Genomic DNA, 21,098 nt, shown 5'->3' with positions numbered 1-21,098 from the left:
TTTTGGAAAAAATTGAGCACAATATACTTCTGTACACATTGCAGTGTTTTTAACCGTTTAGTCAGTACTGCGTACATCAAATAGACACCATAATAAAATAGAAATACATTAAACATACATCTGAAAACACTTCATAACTGACTTCTGCTCATGAAAATGGCTGTATATAATTTCATCATTCACTTTAATTCAGTCACATGCTTCAGTCAATGGAGTCAGATAACATGCGGCAATAAGATTCAAGCATACATTTCTCCTCTGTGTTAAATTCCATGCTTTACCTGTCAGCCCACCCTTGTCATCACTTTGAGTCCATAACGTGGCACCAGATTCTGTGGTAGTAGTACTGGACACAGTAGAGACCCGGTGGGATATCATAACTGCCTTTTCCATGTCATTGCTCTACATAGCCAATATCACATTTTGTGGGTATGTGCTATCTGTTCTTTGCTTTTTACGTTTTCTTGCTTGGACCAAACCATTACCTAATGCACACTCTAGGATGAAAAGCTCCAAGGTATATGCAGGTATTTACATATTGCATGCTTTCACTTTCAGCCACGAATGTACCTTACCTTATCTACTGGTATCCCTTCAGTAACATCAACTCAATCCCATGCATAGACCATAGAAGAGATGAGCTGGCATTAATAACGGACAGCTGACCTGCTTTCTGCTTTTAAAGAACCAAGTTCATCTTCTTTTAAAGCGTGGTTGAAGTGATCAGCACAACAGATGTTTTATAGCTTAAAAATAAAGAATAAAAAAATAAATAGAACATTTATTCTACAGCTATCTATGTTATTATAATTGAGAACAAAAACACAGCAAAATGAGTGATGAGTCTCCATTACAGTGATACTTTCAGGGACACCACTGGTTACCCTATTTTATGGTGTCGCGTTAAGGGGTGTAGCTGATTAACCGTTACGGGCCCGGTCAGATTCAGGTTACTGAACCAGTCGGACATTCACCAAAAACACATTAACCGTCTGGGGGTCCGTTCAGACATTCACCAAAAACGCATTAACCATCTGGGGGTCCGTTCGGACATTCACCAAAAATGCATTAACCGCCTGGGGGTCTGGTTAGATTCAGAACACTGAACTATCACGGATAACCACCCTCACCCTCGTTGCACTCAATGAGAGTTATCACAATGCAATCAAGTATGGTTTATTACAGCAACAGATAATCAGGTTCTTTTGGATTGCCGGCGATAGTGACTGTCTGCAAAAGCAAGCTAGTATGCATAAAATACACAGGTGTTATAGGTGTTATAGATGTTATAGATGTTACAGGTGTTTATAGGTGTTACAGATGTTACAGGTGTTACAGATGTTATAGATGTTACAGGTGTTACAGGTGCGCAGCCTAGAAATAAACGCGTTAAAAAGGATCAGAGACTCTATAGAGATTTATAAGCAAGTATTTAGATCTCACCCAAAGGCGTCCCAATGGGGGGGGAAGAGAGGCTCAGCCCGTCGACTGATCCCAGGAGTCAGGAGGTCCTAAGGATGTTGTCCTCGGGATGGTATCTCCCCTGACGGTGGTATCTTCCCTAACATCCCCTTTCTCTTGGGCCAATTTATATTATTTTCTATCTTTTAGGTGGAGCTTGAGTGGCTCTAGTCAAGCATATCTTAGTTATGATTGGTGTAAAGTTTTCCCGTCTCCGTTTAAAGTAATAGGCTCCGAGGAATTCAGAGCGCATGCTCAGTGAGGGGTGGTCGCACCTTGGAGGCGGGTAGCTTTTGGGATGGAGGTGTGTTTTGGTATTATAATGATATTATAATGAGCAAAAAGTACACTAGGGTACAGCATTTGTCAAAACATGACAGGTCTTTGGCTTAGGGTGGCAAAAAGTGCAGCTTTGTGCACAAGAACAATCGAGGTCCCATCTGATTACAGAGCCTAGCCGTGGTGTCTCCACTCCACTCTATGCTCCGTGCTGTTCCTTAGAGCTAGCACACCAAGTTTCCCCAGCGCGATAGCATCTAAGGCTGGGAGCCTAGGGAACGCTCTGATAAAGCAGTTATGCCCTACCCTGAAAGCCTCTTCAATGCTGTACCTTTTCCTTAAAAATGTGAATGTTAGTTTTATTTTCCTAGTTACTTCAGGCATTTACACCACATATGGTTGGTGGCTCTGCCTCAGTAACAACATTTTCAGTCTTTTCTTTAACTTGTCCAATTATAAAACAATCTAATACAGACTGATTCATGAACACAAAACACAAACTGCTTCCCTGTTTAAAAGATGAAGAGACATCCTTTGACAGAAACTAGAAATTTAGTTAAGATTCAGTACTAGAGAAGTTTCAAAATTGTCTTCTACTCAATGATCTGAAAATATTTTATAAATATTACATTACCTTAGTTTCAGCGCAACAATCCAGGCAACTAAATAGAGATATCCCTTTTACAAGTTGAGAAAGCCAAAGCACAGAAAGACTAAATAAGCATTACAAGAAATTGCAAGATTTCTGTTCTAACACCAGGAACAAACATAGATTTCTGGAGTTCAAGTCTATGCTTTAAATTTCAGCTGTACTGAGTTATTGCTTTCCTTTGTTTCCTTTCTTTCCACAGAGACCTTCATCTAAAAAAAGGCACCACATTAAAAGTAGTCAGTCTGGTGAGCTCTTGAACAGGAGAGCATTGTCCCTTGCAGACCAGCTAGCTGGCCAGGATGAAATTTCTTTATTATCATTTTGTTTATAGGAGATATTTTGTTTTGGAACTTTCTGCTACCTACTCTTGTTTTCCATTATTCTGTGGCAGTGTAGGCACTTGTATTCTTCAGTTTCCACTTACACTGAGAGATCAAAGATATTCTTTTCTCATAAAATCAACTTTGAATAGTTCTTTCATTAGTAAAACATACCACTTCGTATTATATGGTTCTTTACAATGAGGACAGATGGACCCCAGAGAATTTATGTAGTGGGATGGGAGTCATATAATACTAACTGGGACAAAAGTGTGCACATTACTTATGCTAGTGACAGGAGAGAAACGGGACAGCTTCATTCACCTTTTCACCCAAGGCTCTGGGCCACGTGTCACCAAAGGAAGATTACAGCAGAAAGACTCAATGCAAATCAGCTGAGGGAGCCACTGCCTGCTCCACAGCTGCAGCAGAACTGCAGCAGCGAGACACTGCTTCAGTAAAACCACAGATTAAGAATTATCTTCTACTTGGGTTTGCAGTGATCAGCAAGGTTGGAGCCAACATACTTTCACCATCCTGTGGTTCCCAGGGTGGAACCAGACAGACTGCCACTCTGGATGCCAATGCAGCAAATTTACCTGTTCATTTTCAACGTTGCTTTGAGGTTTCCTCTGTGACACTGGTCAAAGCCTTCTTATTCTTCACCATTGGAAGAAAAAAATAAAAATCTTTCCCCCTCTTTAAATGCAGCTCTATTTTACTGCAAAGGAGAGGGAACTGAAAATAATTTTCTGCATCAGTATTATCAATTATCCAAAGCCCATTTGCACCATTATGACTGTTATGTTCTCCCGATAGAAATATAATTCTCATTATTTTTATTGGGTTTTATTTTTATATTGCTATTAAAAGCATATCGGCAGATTCTCTGTTTTCTTAAACTACATGGGCCAAAAATCCAACCTGGTATGAAAACCTGAATTTGAAACTGTGCCCCTGGGCTTAGGCATATATGAAACATGCACAATGGTGATGACGAAAGAGCTTAGGCATGGGATCATTTATATAAATAAAGGTATGCAAAGAAACATTCTGCTCTTGTAGAACTATGGTCTTGAATTTTACCATAAACACCAAAACGTAACTGATAATACTCAGATTTCCAAAGAATCCTCTTTCTTGACCAAAAAGACTAGTATTAGGGAGCAGGTAATGATGCCTTTCAGCACAATTCATTAAAACATTCTAAGCTGTTAGAAGCAAGAGTCTAAAAGAACAAGAACTGTGCGAATATGCATTATTTGAAATATTTCTATAGTTGTTATAGAATCAAGGGATATTTAATCCCCATTCTATCTTCTTCAAGGGTACCAAGGGAGGTGCCAAAAGGGGTATATTCCAGCGAGGGACAAATTACTGTTGTGATTCTGGCGTAAGAGGTAGCATTTGTATTACAGGATTCTACACTGTCCTTTCATGCAGGTTTGCTAATTCAGTAGGTGGGGACCCTGTCTCTTTCACAATCAAGATTTTATCTGTTAATGTTAAAATGGCATTCTTTTTACATACTAAATCAAACGAGCAGAGTACAGAAATAAAACACTTTCTTTTGAAGACAATTAACTGCCTTAAATGACAAATCCAAAGCAGGCACTGGATGAGTATGAAAAGAAGTTTTCAATGCACTTGTCTTGCTCTTTAAGTACACTTGCTAAAGAAATCCAGAGACAATGTGTTTGAATACAAATTTTCTCCTGCTCCAATCCTCCAGAATCAGTTGACTGTTGTAGTATTTCTCAAAATATCATCTACCAGGTAAATTCTTCTCCTGCTCCTCCCTCAACTGTGCCCTCTGGCTCAGTTTGTATGCCTCCACCAAAGCCCTGGAACCCCATCCACCAGCTGCTGCCAAGCCTGCAGCCTGTTCTCTAGTACAACACACCGACCTGGGGACCACAGCATTGCCCCATGACCAAGCAAGCTTTCTTCATGAACTGCTTTGGTCAACATGAGTAATGAGGCACCGGGGCTGAGGCAGGTCTGAAGAGCCTGGATAAGCCCTCTGCCTGGACCTAAATGACAGTCCTTAAACATGCTCCCAATGTGATTTTAAACTTCACTTCATCATCATGATAGGCTACTAATGATACTTCTATAAACATAATAAGCAAGGTGAAGAAGATAAAGTACTTTAAGAAATGCTATGGCAAATACAAGCTGGAAATGGGATGTAAACCAGTAAGGCCACATTGTCAGCTGACCCCAGGGTTGCCCTCCCCCATGCATGTGTAGTTGGCAAAGAAACACTTACAGAGATGTGCATAAAAGAGTGGGCAGAAGACCCCTCTTCTTTTTACTTCATACCTCATTTTCAGTTTTACTTACAATCGAGTGAGTGCTCCTCCAACGTTTGGATATATAAGACTTTATTGTTCCATACAGTGGTAGCTGATGTATCAAACCTATTCTTTTTTTTGCCTTGTAATTCCAGTTTGGAGACTTCTGTTTACGTTAATGAATTTTGTTTGCATAGTTGACTGGCATCAGGTTAAGCAGGTATTGAAAAGTGATATAACAACCTAATCAACTGTTAACAGGTATAGAAGCTCTGACAAGGAACAGTCTGGTACCCCTTCATGATGAGATTCTTTCTGATAAAGGGAAAAAGAGAAGTGTAGGACTAATTTATGGATAAATTGGTCACATTTTCACACCTAGCTCCAGTTACTTAAAAAGGTTTTAACATTATATTTATATTGATAAGCTTAACAATGTTGAACCATGACTCTGGGATGATCTGTTACAATTCAAATCCAAAGCGACCAGAAGGAATAATTGGAAACCCTCCAGCATTTCAAGAAATAGAAGCAGCTTTGAAAAAGATGAAAACTGCTGTACAAGGTCTGGCTTCTGCTGAAATTACAACATAAATTCTGAATGAAGGATGGCCAAGAATAATTCAACAATTACAAATTCCCCTCTAAAGACAGAGGGAATTCCACAAGATTAGAGAAACTGAGTCATCCCAAGCGCCTCCAAAGGAAAAAAGAGATTTTAATGACTACAGGATGACTGGGACATTTGATAGACTGTATCACTGATTGATTGGATGCAGGTTTTAGCTGAATAATATGGTGTATGCTACGAATATTAATAGTTGGCCATATAAATAAAGAAGATACATGCCAAACAATTATAGAAATCCTTATACTCATCAGCAATGTGTAAGTTAACCTTAAGGTATATTAGGCTGTCTCTAATGGGCTACAATCATTTTGACATCTTCTCCAAGGCAAGAGCAACCAGCCTAATTGATTTCCTATACAGGCCAAGACACCACAGACTACCTGTCATATGCAAGTATGTCAAACAATCAGAAACTAAATATCAGTCCTTACCCCACACACACTTTAGCCAATGCGATTGTGATCCCTTCTATGAACTATTTCTGTTTTCAAGAAACAATTCAGACAGTGAGGAGGAAGCTCTCCCCTGAGTACTGCCTACTGACTGCAGAAAGACCGAGGTGAAGCCACATACAGGCTTTAAAAATATATTATAAAGGGAAGTAGGTATCAACACCACCTACAAAACAAGGCTGTATCTGAGGAGAGGCATGGTAAACGTATCCCCTTCTCCAAAACTCAACACAGAAGTACAGGTGCCAGCAGACTGGGTGGTATTACCCTAGGTCTTATGGCAACAGTATACACTGCAAAGAGTACATGATGTCACCATCGCCTTCTCTTTTCCATCTCCAGCCACTGTGAGGACAGCCCATGCTGCTGTCCTCATTCTTCACACATCTCCATTCCATCTTCAGTTCCTCCCCATCCCCAGCCTCCTACAGGAGTGCTATTACCAAGGTTAACTCTGGACTGACATCCTTACGCTGAAATATTTAACTTTGCATGTGTTGCTGAGGAGCCTTGAGTTTTCACAAGTCAGGTCTTTGTTTGTAAATGAGAGGTTTTTTGGTCCATGACAGATCTAGAACAATAAAATGAACTGCAACCAAGTGAAGACAATATTTTCTCCTAAAACTATTGGTAAACTTGAAGACTAGAAAAGATATCCTTTGAGGATGAAGACATTTTCTTGTTTCAAGCCATATTTTCATTTAGATCAAAAGTAAATGATAAAATCAAGACTAAAAATGAAACTGAATGAAAATTCAGAACAAAGACAAGTGAAATAAAACTATGTTTCTGTTTCAAAAACATCAAGATGAAACACTATGAATAAAAACAGTGAAATGTCAAATTTTTAAAACACTGGGGTGAAACACTCAAGGTTTTCTGGATGTTTTTATTACCTTTCTTCCTCTCTGTGAGCAACTTTGTTCAGCCAAGAAGAATTTAAAAATATTTAAACTGATTCTTTGTTCTTCACACACACAAAGATAACAAAGGATTAAAATTAAAAGTTTTGCTCTGCTCTTCTTGTAAACCAGCACATAGGCACTTCACAGCTGATCTAGAGAGGTGTTAGACACTTGCATCAGCTGTTGATAACAAATATGAAATTAGATCTCATCTTTGGAGACATGCTGATTACAATGCTAAGTCCCATCCTGAAGCAAACTGCAGGGGTGTCTGCTATGCTTCCCCACACTAGAAAACAGTATGTCCTAATCAAATTCATGTAGTCTCTTGCGTGCACGTAGCAATAGTGCCATAGCCCTTTCCAGCACGCACTTGTTGACATGAGCAACACCAGTCATCTCTGATGGCTCTTCCCCAGCTCTCTGGGTGGTGAGGTGTATGGAGTATTTTGCTACCATGGCCCTTGCCTAGTCTTAGAAACCTCTCAGACTTCTAAAGGAGCATTGTACAGCATCCATAGCTGATACTCCAGCCTCATTTCAGCTCTTTTGGGGGGCAGATTCCCACTTCTGCCAGTCTGTAAAGTTGGGTTTGTAATTGCAAAAATCTGCCTGCTAAGTACAAGCCAAGCCCAATTTCTCATGAAAACCAGATATATATAGAAGGGATGACCTATATATACACATGTATATACACTGAGATATACAGAAACACCTGAGTGCCCAAGTGCTAATATGTTCATGAACAATGCCATTGCACTTCAAAACTACAGTGCCAGCACCTTGTTTCTAAGGGATTTTCAGGGGTGTGCACATGTGCTACAGAGTGGGACGGGAAGAGAGTCAATAATTCATCATGGCCTTCAACAGGGTACTCCTTAGAGGACCTCTACAGTGCATCACTGACGTTTATTAACAGATTCTTAGAAGAATCTCCTTGAAAAGTACAATGACAGTAGTATTACTGTCCCATTTTAAAGAGGTGAAACCTGAGGTGGGTATTTAACGATACATGCTACTGCACTCTGCACTGAGGCATTACACAAACTAGCAGAGACAGACTCCAAGTGATTTTTCACTCCCATGATAGAACTGTACTGGAATGCATTTCTACAAGAATTTTTACTCACGGCTGGCAGGAAGGAACAACAAAGGTGTAGCCCACGTAGCCTATGTGAAATTAGTCAATTTTCATTTTGTAGACTTTGGCAGCAGGTGGGTGCAATATCCCTTCAGAAAAGCAAAACCAACCAACCAAACCAAACCAAACCAAACAAACAAAAATTAAGAAACTCCACCATCATCACAAAAACAGACTATTTTAAAAGCCACCTGGTCAGACATAGAAAGAAATCTGAAAAAAGTAACTGAGCACAATACTGCAAACTTTTTAGGGTTGTTGCTCTTTGCTTTGGAGGTGGTGCTGCCCCTCTCCTGTCTTGGATAATGCTAAATCCCAGATGCAATGTGTCATCTCTGAGAAATACCACTGCATTACTTTTCCTTTTAATTATTCTTTTTTCCCATGGACCTACAGAGGTAACTATGCCACTTCAGTCAGAGCTGCATAGATTTTAGAATATTAACAATCCTTGCAATCAGGAAACAGAGACCTGCGCAGTGCAATGGGAAGGACAGTGATCAGTATTCATACATACCTCTCACAGGAGCATTAGTACGTAACTCTACAGCATCTAAAATTTCCACATCTCTTAGTCACTGATGTCCTAAATATTCACAACTGTCCAACACAGCCAAAGCTGCACAGGCTTTCTTCAGGCCAGCCAAGGGCAAGGTGTCAGCCAGGACCATTGTGGTCCTCTCAGATACAGTGCAGGTCCTCCCCTATGTCCCCAGTGAGAAAAAATTAAAACATATTTAAACATTTGTCAGCCTTTGAAAAACAAAAACATGGCACTGCACTGTCTGGATCTCATCAGGAATAAATCCAGTAGAGATGCAGTACCAAAAATTCACTCATTTGCAGTACCAAAAAGCTTTCAATAGAAAAAGGGACTTGGATCTTATCTGTTTTTCCCTTTATTATGTCATTATTAAATAAAGCATATAATAATTTTAAGTGAAGACAAACTTTGTCCTGGTAGTCTCTATATGGCAATGCTGTACATTATTATTTCCTATACTTGCAAAAGACTTGTTGGATCTCCGAATAATCCAAAAATGTGAAGTAGGGCAAGACATTCCTCAGTTCATCTTCACAAAACATGATGTCACTTATGTACAGACTCTTAATCCTATTCCTCCTCCAATGTTCCTTTCAAATGTGTGTTTTGTATGGAGTTATCCATCAGACAGCACATTGTCAGTGAGATGTTTCTTTGCTGTGTGTGTATTCTGATAAAATGAACCTAATGCATATGTAAATCTGCCTTCTCAGAAAACGTGTGAGGAAACACATTTGACTTGAAATCTCTCACAGCAGAAAGATTTAAGAAAGGTAGAGATGAAAATTTCCCCTATCTTGAGAGTGAAGTGGGAGCCATTGAGATCTGAAGAAACCCAGTCCCTGGGAAGAAACCCCGATAGTTGGGGTACCCTTTTGGCCCAGAAGCTGCGTTGTCCCTGGCTCTCCCACCACCCCCTTGCACCCACTACAGAGCCCGTAGCTGGCAAGGTAAGGGCCTTCAACCAGCACGCCAGTACTGATGGCCCTGTCTGGAAGAGCAGCGAAGCCGAGGCTGCAAGCAGGGGGAGAGCAGTGCCCTGGGGCAACGGCCCCATATCCTTGTCAGAGCACTGGGCAGCTTCACTAATAAAGTGGCCGACACAGATGGCCACTGCACACCGCTCACCAAGCGTTGTGCTGCTAGGTACTGGCAAAGTGTGGTCATAGAGACCTCACTGAAAAAAGCACGAACAGATCCTGATCACAGGAACATGGATTTAGCTCTTTAATTGAATTTATTCCCGCCCCCCCCCCCAAAGGTAAAACCCATCAGCTCTTTTGAATGGACTCTTAAATATAATCATTTACAATAATTTGTATGAAAAACAATTTGAGGAAAGGATTTAAAGATATCATCTAGCAAATTGCTTTGTTGACAACAGATAGATATTAAGTGCAGTTTATCCTGGCCGTAATTAGGCACCACTTTCCCAGCTTTGTGATCATAATGGTTTTTTTTAATCATTTTCAAAGAGTTTACAAAAACATGTAACACAAGCAGGCACCTTTTGAAAAGATGAAAAACAAGCATATAAGGACATTAATGAAAAGTTCATTTTAAATTAAAAAAAAAAAAAAAAAGAAAAGCATCTCTATCATAAATGACTAATGCTTACTCAAAATAAAATGTGAAATACCAATGTGAGAGCAAGCCAGTAAAGTTATTACTGATGGACAAATACATTTGTGTATGAACTTTTCATTTGTATGAACAAAATTTGCAGGTATAAGGATACATAATATGGGAACAAATTTCCTTTTTATACAATTACTTACCTGCTGTTCTTTTTTTAAAAAAGTAAAGTATTTCTTAATCCTTAGCCCAAAATTTCAGGAGTCACACTTGATGATCTTTGTGGGTCCCTTCCAACTTTGGATATCTTGTGATTCTGTGATTGAAAATCCAAGTTTACATTATATGTCTTAAATGTTACAGACTACACGTAAAAAGAAAGGCTTTCTGTTCTGTAACACTGTTTTTAGGATCAGCTGATGGCTTTGTATAAATCTACAGGCTTTGAAAGGATGGAGGCTATCTTAACAAAAGAAAAGTGAAAACCAAAGCTGTCTGTTTATAAAGTATTTTTATGAGAGCACAAATGTCTCTTTGGTTGGAAAGTGGAAAATATAAATATGAGACCTTTGTGATCTGAAAATATGGTAGATTTTAAGCTGCACCTTTTAAAAGAATATTTCAAAACATGAAAACCTGATGTGTTTTGCTGTTTAAAGTAACAACGTACATCCTTCTTTACAGCAAGTAATATGCTAAATCACTTGTACCACATCTCTCTTGGGGTATGCTGTACCTAAGGTCAGTGAAAGGCTTTGTTTTAGTTTCTAAGTATTTTCTTGTTTATTTGAAATGGCAGTATTTACATCACATAGCTTATTAGCTCTAATCACCCAGTTCAGTAATTAAAAAAAGACAGAGTTGTCTACTGACATTGATCACAATGCAAAAAGCCATAGTAAAAAGAGTCTAATGAAATATTTTTGTAAACTGTAAAAAAAAAAAAAAAAAAAAAAAAAAAAAAAGTAGTTAAGCAAAGCTGGGAGATCAGAGACTTTGCTAGAACATTGGAAAATGTATTAATGCTTTTGCAGCTTTTGTATTATTTCATGGGAGGGTACATGAGACTTAAAAATATATTTAAAAAATTGACTATAAAAACCACTCACCATTTTATATAAGGAGTTGAAAAAGAAAAGGCAATACGATCCACTTGCTGAAAACTCAGTGAGTGACAGTCTAAAATTTATCTGCAGGAAAAGGTGATTTTCCATCATTCAAGGGAACTTCTTTTCCTTTTAGTCGTAACCATCTGTTGATCATTTCATGAGATTATTTTTGAAAAAGAAACACTATACATTATGACTTTTTCTCCACATATAGTATTGTTCAAATTTCAAAAGACACTACATTTGATAACTAACACTTAATACTTACTGCTCTTTACAAAATATTCTTGGCAGAAGGTTAGAAACTGACATTTCTGATTGAAAATAATGCACTGTCAAGTAAGAAAACTGCAGGTTGTGATTTTTAACACATGTATCTATAATTTTTAACATGAAACATTGCATCAATTTGACATTAATTTATATAATAGGGACAGAAAAGGATAATGCAATTTTCAGGGGCTATCTACATTTAATTAACTAACAGCAGTTGCCTGTAACGAAAAAAAAAACTGCTACAAAAAATAAAGCCTGTTTGTACACCTTCTATCATGTATTATTGAAACACACAATGTCATTATATGAAATAATAAGTGCTTAAATAGAGGCAGCAACTAATAAATGCAGACACAAAACTTATATAAAAGTTTGTAAATACAGTATCGTATGGAAATTCTGATGCACATTAGCTCTCATATGCACTGTAAAATGTTTTATTATGAAAAAAGTGGGTAAGATACTTATCTTTTAAATTGGAGTTTAATATTTTATTAGTGCCAGGCACATAATTCTCATCATATGGCAGGAAACTTTTTTTTTTTGTGTATGGATAAAAATGTCTAGAGTTTAATATTTCAAAGATAAGTACCTACTACTGCATCTATCACAATGCAACTTAATGGCATTTACTTTTTCTTAAATATTTATACTGTATGTGTGTTTGGTTGTCAAATGATTGTATAGCTACTGAGGCAGAACTGATAAGCTTGGCAACAACCTTGTGAATTATTATTTTGTAAATTTCAAATGTTTTAAATCTTGAACAAGGTAAGTAAATACAAGCTTTAGAGAATTTTCAAACATGAAATTTTATTGGAAAAACAGTATTCTATAATTGACAAACAAACAAAAAGTTCTGCTAAGTGAGTACTAGATTGCAGAAATCATCTGACTTTCTCAAAACAAATTACATTTAAAGAAAAATAGAATGGCATTAGTGAGAAATATTTCTTGAGAATCCAAAATACACAGTAGTGAACAAATTAAACTGAGACCAGTCTCTGATATTTCCAGTGTAATGTACAGAGAGCATCATTCAGGCTCTGCAATACTGCAAACTATTTCATCAGTTCTGAGAAATGCTTTTTGATCCATGCTGATACAATTACCTAGCCTTTATTGGCAATTTAGACCTGCTTTTAGGGACATTTTAGAGCAAATGATGTTTTCTTGATATTTTAAAAAAGGAGCACTATTTGCTATACCTTTGGGATAAGGTAGAAATGGAGTTAGAGGCTCATTAAATATCTGATTGGTACAATGTGGTTTTTGTTACTGTGGACTAAACTACCAAAAATGAAGATATGTTCCTGGAGGTTCTGCTCCCCCTTGCAATCAAATGATATTTTTATTTGGAATATTTCTGTAAAATATCAGCTGGCCTTTACTACTACTACTACATATGAAAGTGCTAAAATCTGCCTATTAATTGAAGGATGTTGAAACTTACCTAGTAAATTTTTAATATGAGCATATGTGAAGGGCATACCACATCTTCCTTTGTTCTTATAAAAATGTGATGTCCAGACTATGACCAAGTAAGCTTGAATTCCTTTTGATGCTTCTGCAAGAAAAAAGTAAAGCAGTTACAGTTTAGCTAGAAAAACTAAAACAAGATGCTTGCTTTTAAATATATATTTTTGTTTGTTTGTTTGTTTTTGCGTAGGGATTTAACTGAAGTGACGTCTGAAACTAGAGAACAATCTACTGAATAACACAAAGCTCAAAAACTCCTACCAGCTTGTCTTGAAACTGGAATAGCTTTAACCTAGAGAATTAAAGACAGCTATGTTAGACTTGAATTTTAGGATTTCATTAAAAACCTGCTTTCTGAAGCACTGGCAAAGCACTTAAATTAGGTCCTCTTGTCCTGATTACTTACAATAGCATATACAGTCAAAAGTAGACTCAAAACATCAAAAAAAAAAAAAAAAAAAAAGTCAACCAATCTATTCAACTGGTTTCAATTTTTCCTCTGCTTCTGGAAAACACACGAGTGCTTCTGAACACACTATATTACACAGCTATTTTTATGCCGTACTGGTCTGAGTAAATAACATACAAGCAAGTGCGGTAATTCAGGAACATACCGTTGTGATAAATAAAAGCTGATAATTTAAAACTTCTGTAGATAGAAGTGAGATGCCTTGTGAGAATACTAGTGAGGTAAATAAAATCTGCTAATTTAAATCTTTTAAAATAATGCTTCCTGCTGTTAGTATCCAACACACAATGTAGCATGACAATTATTCAGCAGCCCTATGGAGGGAATGATAACATCACTGTCACTGTTACAGGAGGAAACTTTTGTACTACAAGTTTCTCAAATGAGGTGGATCAAACCTAGCAAATGCTTACATAACTAACAAGTATAAGCAATTTGGTATAAACAAAGATATAAACTTAGTTTTAAAGCACAGATGTTTTAACTCTTTCAGTTTGAATGGTTAATAGATGGGCAGGGAAATTTTCTGAAATTCATGTATTCTGAAATCAAGTACTTGTCAACCAGATGAAGAAAGATTTTGAAGACCCAGTTTTGGAAAATTGTAGCCATCAGATATTACCCTTCCACTCTGAGTTTCAGAGTTAGCAAATTTCTGTTCTCCTTTAAAGAAATAAAGAAAAACAAGCAAACAAACAAAAAAAGCAGGAACAAGCAAACTCGTAGATACAAGTGTACTGTGTATTTCATGTTCAATGTATGTTACCCATGAATGTATGCCAGGAGTGAAATCAGAGGCACAGTCTTACAAAATAATAGCAGATATCTGGGCAAAATAGCAGTAGCTGAACATACCAGTTATGTTGTAGAGCTCAGAACTTGGTAGTAGAGGGTCTGCGGGACACCATTTGGGCAAATGACAAAAATCTCCATTGTCTTGAGAGGAAGGAGGTGGAGAACAAAGTCCATACCCAGTGCAGCAGGTCCTGGCACTGCCAGAGGGGATGGGAGTGGCTCTCAGTTAGAGAGGTCACAACTAAGTCAGAGGGAGGAAATTTCGCACAGGCTGTACTGGGAAGGCGAAATAAGCTGCAAAGCATGGTACAGATGCACAATGCTTCTATGACCAGACACAAAAGAGATCTATTTGTTTCCCTATGCATTTAAGTAAAGGACTTTCAGAGGAACAATTCCACAGTGACATCACAGGCATTAACAGTGCCCCTGAAAAGCACAGAAATTCTCCTGCACTGAGCTACCGAAGAGGATGGGAGGACCTGTGAGCATTAAAGTGCTCCTTCCTTTGAAGAGCGGACAAATATTGCAGCCATATCTGAGGGACTCACAGTTCCCAGCACCATCCTGGTAGATGACTTCAGCAAGGCTTTTGACACCATCTCCCACAGCATTCTCCTCAAGAAACTGGCTGTTCTTGACTTGGACTGGCACATGCTTTGTTGCGTTAGAAACTGGCTGGATAGCCGGGCCCAAAGAGTCGTGGTAAATGGGGTCAAGTCCAGTTGGAGGCCAGTCACTAGTGGCGTTCCCCAGGGCTTGGTGCTGGGGCTGGTCCTCTTTAATATCTTCATCGATGATCTGGATGAGGGGATCGAGTGCACCCTCAGCAAGTTTGCAGATGACACCAAGCTATGTGCGTGTGTCGATCTGCTTGAGGGTAGGAAAGCTCTGCAGGAGGATCTGGATAGGCTGCACCGATGGGCTGAGGTCAACTGCATGAAGTTCAACAAGGCCAAGTGCCGGGTCCTGCACCTGGGGCGCAATAACCCCAAGCAGAGCTACAGGCTGGGAGAGGAATGGTTGGAGAGCTGCCAGGCAGAGAAGGACCTGGGAGTGATGGTGGATAGTCAGCTGAATATGAGCCAGCAGTGTGCTCAGGTGGCCCAGAAGGCCAACAGCATCCTGGCTTGCATAAGAAACAGTGTGACCAGCAGGGCTAGGGAAGTGATTGTCCCCCTGTACTCAGCTCTGGTGAGGCCGCACCTCGAGTACTGTGTTCAGTTTGGGGCCCGTCGCTACAAGAAGGACATGGAGGTGCTTGAGCGGGTGCAGAGAAGGGCGACGAAGCTGGTGAGGGGCCTGGAGAACAAGTCCTACGAGGAGCGGCTGAGGGAGCTGGGCTTGTTCAGCCTGGAGAAGAGGAGGCTCAGGGGCGACCTTATCGCTCTCTATAGGTACCTCAAGGGAGGCTGTAGCGAGGTGGGGGTTGGTCTGTTCTCCCACGTGCCTGGTGACAGGATGAGGGGGAATGGGCTTAAGTTGCACCAGGGGAGTTTTAGGTTAGATGTTAGGAAGAACTTCTTTACTGAAAGTGTTGTTAGGCATTGGAACAGGCTGCCCAGGGAAGTGGTGGAGTCACCATCCCTGGAAGTCTTCAAAAGACGTTTAGATGTAGAGCTTAGGGATATGGTGTAGTGGGGATTGTTAGCGTTAGGTCAGAGGTTGGACTCGATGATCTTGAGGTCTCTTCCAACCTAGAAATTCTGTGATTCTGTGATCAGAAACACCAGTGCCATGGTCTGCATAGATATTAGACCACTGCCACGGCAAAGTTTGACACAGTTTGGAGAAAACAAAAAACAAAACAAAATAAACAAACAGACAAACAAACAAACACCGCAGAATAGTTGTTACAACAATGCCATACGGCATCTGTATTAACATGAGCAAATTATTTTGGTAGGGATTCAATTTCATAAATGTGGCTTCAAAGGCTGTTCCATGAGCACTATAATGTTTTTCTCCTTCTCACCAAAATGAATAAAAACTTTACAATATGTTCAGCACAGTACTTAAGTATTTGTTTTGTTAATTTCTTAAAACAAATTGGATTCCCAGTAAATACAAAACTTGGACAGCTGCATTAAGTAAGCAGTGGGGAAGCAATCTCATAACGATTATCATGCAGAAGTGCACTACAGAATTCCCAGAATTTCATCCAAACTGTTACTTGTTCTACTATAAACCTTCTATAAAACCCAATATAAAAATTCCTGAAGGAAGAGAGAGCATTTCTAAATATTTGCAAATACTCTCCAATGATTAAAGAAGTGTGTGAAGGATGAGATGTTACCAAACAGCAGAATTAGGAGATATGGTCTCTCTCCTTATTTTATCACTTTCCGGGTGAATCAGAGCAGTTGTAACCATTTTCCTTCCAGCTGGTAGTTGGGGGTTGGACAGGCCAGCTTGTGACAAACAAACCCCATACAACAGACCACTCACTCATCACAGGTACTTGTGTGAGCTTACTCCATGCATGACATTATCTCTGTGGTGCTTGCCCCCATGGTATGCTTTATCTACACAGTGAGGCTCTGGTACTCCAGACAGCAGCATGCACTGGGTGAAAATACCAGAAGTGGTAGTCTGGTGGTTTCAAAGAGTTACAACACATTAAAAAAGTGAAATTCAATACCAGCCCTTTGTGCCTAGGATTTTGCATAAGGATTTTTGTGAACGTCTTTATCAAAATTTGTTTATCCATGGCCTGAGGACAGGAGAAAACAGGGGTGGCTACAGTGTCTAATGTTCTCACCAGACATACAGATACCAACGTACAGCCCCTGTGTTGTCCCAGCTGCCATGCGTCTGTACAGGGAACTCCTCACCTGTTGTCTCTCACCTTTTGTATGGACTGTGTCTTTCAGAAATAAAATAGCTTTGCACAGCAATTTTTATAACACTTCAAGGGGACTCAGCAAGCTTTCTGCAGTGATATATGAACTCACTCCCCTTGGTACTGCCATAAGGGAGGTCAGCGAGGAAATATCCCATACAACTGATTGCATTAGAACAACCACGACTCTAATTTATTTATTTAACCTTGAAAAAAACAAAAAACAAACAAAAAAAAACAAAAAACAAACACAAAAAAAAACACTGTAAAGCAGAATAGTAATAAAAAAAAAAAAAAGCCTTAAAAATAAAATCTGCCATCCCATGGAGCAGCCCTTTGCAGATTTAACAGCTAAGGCAGACTCCCAAGAAGCAGGGGTTTGGGATCCTTCCAAACGAAAAGATTCAGCCAAAAAATTGAAATCTCTCTTCTGTGAGTAACTAATTAGACTTTGACAAGTCTTATAGCCATTAACATTCCTCCACAGGCCTCCTCAGGACATGTTTGTACATGCAACACTATTATGGAGAGCTCCGCAGCCCCTGGGAAGGTAGGGCTGCATCCAGGCATGGCCTGGTCAGACCTTGGGCTGCATGAAGCTAGTGCTCAGGAAGCAGCCTCCCTGCATTGCTGCTTGGCTTGGACACAACACTGCTGACACTTCTCCATGGACAGGGATAGCTCAGTGATTTTTGCACCTTGTTCCTTTAGATTTTTGCTCTCACTGCTCGGCCTTAAACAGTCCTATTCAGCCCAGGTAGGGCTTGATCTGAAGCGGATCCATTTCTCCTTGTTGCTTGTGCTCTCTGCAGTGGTCACTGCCAAACGGACTCCTTAGGAACCGAACAGTGTCCAGTGCTGACAGACCCTTACCTCCTTGCAGGCCGAAAGGGCTGCACAATCCACCATCCAAGAGCCTCACAAACCTATCAGACTTTTAGCACCCAGCTGACACAGGAAGATGCAACTGTCACCCCACTCACCGTTTGATGGTAGTTCATCTTCTGTAGAGGCTGGTTGTGGACCTCATACTCTTCCCTTGAGGACTGAAGAACATGAACCACCAGATTGGTATATCTGATCACAGTCAGTAGCAGAGGTAACTGTCAGGAGGACATAGTGACATCCTGCAAGCCCCACACTATGCTCATGAGTAGACCCTATAAAACATAATCCCATATGTATGTAAAGTTACACAGAGAACAGAAGAAATTCTCATTTCTTGCAATGTAGTAAAACATGCCCTTTTTTATGCAGCTGCAGAAACTAATGACTTTCCACACTTCTTGGCCTAGGAGAGCAAAGCTGAAACGATGCAACTTTCTTCATTTCAGTAACAACAAAAGTTACACTGCAGTAAAATGGAAATACTAGGCAGGTTAATCCAAACCATAACTCAGTACTTTTTCAAAAGTAGTAGAATCTACCTATTCACTATCTTATTTTTCATTTTTATTTTTTAACTATATAACCACCTTAAAAAAAAAAGAAAAAAAATGTACTTTTCACTGCTGGATCCCTAAGTGTCACCTGTCTTCTGTATATCTATTTTTAAGACAGTAAATGCTGCAAACTGAAACTGTCCATAATGTTTGTAACCCACAGCACTGAGTCATTTGCCAAGACTGACCAAATAAATGAATAAACAATAATGATTTTAGTGATACTAGTTCATATTTACTCTGAACTATTATTTCAAAAGATGTTTGATGTTTTCTACTATACCACTATGGATTTATATACATTATAACATGCAATAAAAGCTAATGTCAAAGAATAAAGGGAAACACTGTATAGATGATACATTTTTCCACCTGAGTAAAATGTTTCCAGACTTGCTATTGGTAAAGTGAAAACTGTGCAAAATAATACAATAAATGAAAATGAAATGGGAAAATCTCTTTCATTTGTGCCTTCCCTCTATCAATGAAGTTTTCCTGCTGTTTGACTATATATTTACCATGAGGGAAAACTGATCTTTTGTTTGAAATAGAAAGGAGGGAAAAATAACCATTAACACAAAACGACAACAGTTTTAATCTCCAAAATATACTGAAAATACAAACAAATATTTTGCATGATTTATAAGAAATACATATCTGGTAGAAGAAGGTATAAAATAGATGAATACTCCACAAGGCACTGCTTTTCTGTGGAAGTGCAGTGCCAGATGACTGTGAACGCTTTCTTCATCTAGAATGCTTTCTTTCCATGGAGTCATAGCCACCTAGTATTTTACATTCCTTGCACTGAATCAGGGTTATGGTACTATGTTACAAAGTTATTCAGAAACCTGATTGGCCATGTTCCTGCAATACATTTTCCTAACCCCAAGATAAAGATCCATGCATCTCTTTACCCTTTAAACAAAAAAGCTATTGTAATAGCATGTAGTGTGATGCATGGCATGAATACCAAAACATGTACATGCACTGTTAAACTGTTTAAGTATGGAAGAAGTAGTGTCTAATAGCATCAGGAAATTGAAATTTAAAAATTTTTCTCACCCACTTATTTGATGAGAACTAGGCTGCTGACAGGTGAAGCAGAAAGTCATTTTTCAAGTTAAATGCCAAGTGGTTATATAGCATAATATTCAGTCAAAATTAACCACCTCACTGCTGCATTGACATACAGCATATTTAATGGCAACTGTTTCTGCAAAGAAAACTATAGACCTTGGGGAGTTCTAAGAAAATGGAAAAAAATTCTTGCTAATACTTCAGTTAGTTGCTTGAAACAAAGAATGATAATGTACTCATGGCAGACAGAACAAAACAACAATGTCAAAATTATAAATATATTTTAGAATATTTAACACGCAGATTTCATTTTTAAGTAATCAAATATGCCAAACTAGCGTATAAACCAGGTTGGATCCTCAGCACAGTTTAGGCAGAGAAGAAAGGCTTTTTGATGCATTTCCAGAAGTTCTTCCTAGCACCTCAAGTGCAATCTCAGGGCCCTGGTCCTGCAAAAACAACATCCATGAGGTTTTTGGACTCATTATCACCTCTGAGGACTTTACGAAGCTCAGCTTCAAGGCTACAGATTGAAAGTGAAAATCTCTCTCTGCTGGGAGCTTTGCTTCGATCTTCTGGATTTAATCTGAACTTAATCTTTAAAGCACAAAGCAGTAAGATATATTTTGCTTTCTGAATGCCTTTTGGAGTTATGGTGAGTTTAATGCATAATGTAGCTGGCCCTTAGCACTGAAGCAGATGCTTCCATTTTGGGATTGCTTTTTAACTGTTTTGTTCATTTGTTTTCCTTCTTCTTCTTCAAAATATAGTACTAATTTAATGCAAAAACTTCTTACTGGGATAGGCTACAAGGAAGTACATTTCTTCTCATTATGCTGGAAAAAAAAAATAAATCCTGACCCATGCAAGGAAAGCTTTATTGCTCAAATAATCAGAATACATAAAACGTAATTCAGAGATAAAGGGTGCACACTCTTTGAAAGAGAGGGACTGTAAATAGAATCTTAAAATGAGAATAAACTCCTAAGTGTAATAGCAAAATGGAGGGAATGACAGGCAGTAGCACACTAAAAAATGCATTTACTTTTTCTAGCCTTTCCTCATAAAAATTTACACTACATGTGGTAAAATTAGAAAAGAGGAGAGCAAAGAAGAAACCAAGAAAATTATCTTTGGTGATATTTCTGTCTTTTCAGGAACATTTAGGCTGAATTTGGAAGGATTTTTATCCCCTGTGCCACAAAGGGGCGAGCAGGGACCCCAGCCCACCCTTCCACCACAGCCACTATGAACAGGGACTGGGGCAAGCCCCCAAGGGGGGAAGTGGTCAGTGGGGGAAGAGGTGGATATAGCATGTGGGTTTGGGGTATTGCTTGTCTTCGAACAGA

The 21,098-nt window shown here is 38.9% G+C and overlaps 1 protein-coding gene across 4 annotated transcripts in view; it reads right to left on the bottom strand.

Moving 5' to 3' along the window:
* The window catches only part of LOC311443160 (uncharacterized protein), a 34,035-nt gene extending 19,478 nt beyond the window's left edge, over positions 1–14,557 (bottom strand). For 2 of the 4 annotated variants that reach the window (XR_014697104.1, XM_084533114.1), the window contains exons 1-6: positions 14,446–14,557; positions 13,096–13,209; positions 11,367–11,509; positions 10,461–10,573; positions 8,656–8,842; positions 576–746 (exon numbers count right to left, since the gene is read on the bottom strand). The gene's annotated coding sequence lies outside the window, so the exon portion shown is untranslated. The remainder of the gene's footprint in view (positions 1–575; positions 747–8,655; positions 8,843–10,460; positions 10,574–11,366; positions 11,510–13,095; positions 13,210–14,445) is intronic. The other 2 variants (XR_014697105.1, XM_084533115.1) reach the window with 2 other exon arrangements.
* Between the last annotated feature and the right edge of the window lie 6,541 nt (positions 14,558–21,098).

The sequence above is a fragment of the Aythya ferina genome, assembly GCF_964211825.1.
Source record: "Aythya ferina genome assembly, chromosome: 12".
NCBI lineage: Eukaryota > Metazoa > Chordata > Aves > Anseriformes > Anatidae > Aythya > Aythya ferina.
Note: the sequence above shows the minus strand (reverse complement) of the source record. Positions and strands in the feature narration are given on the sequence as shown.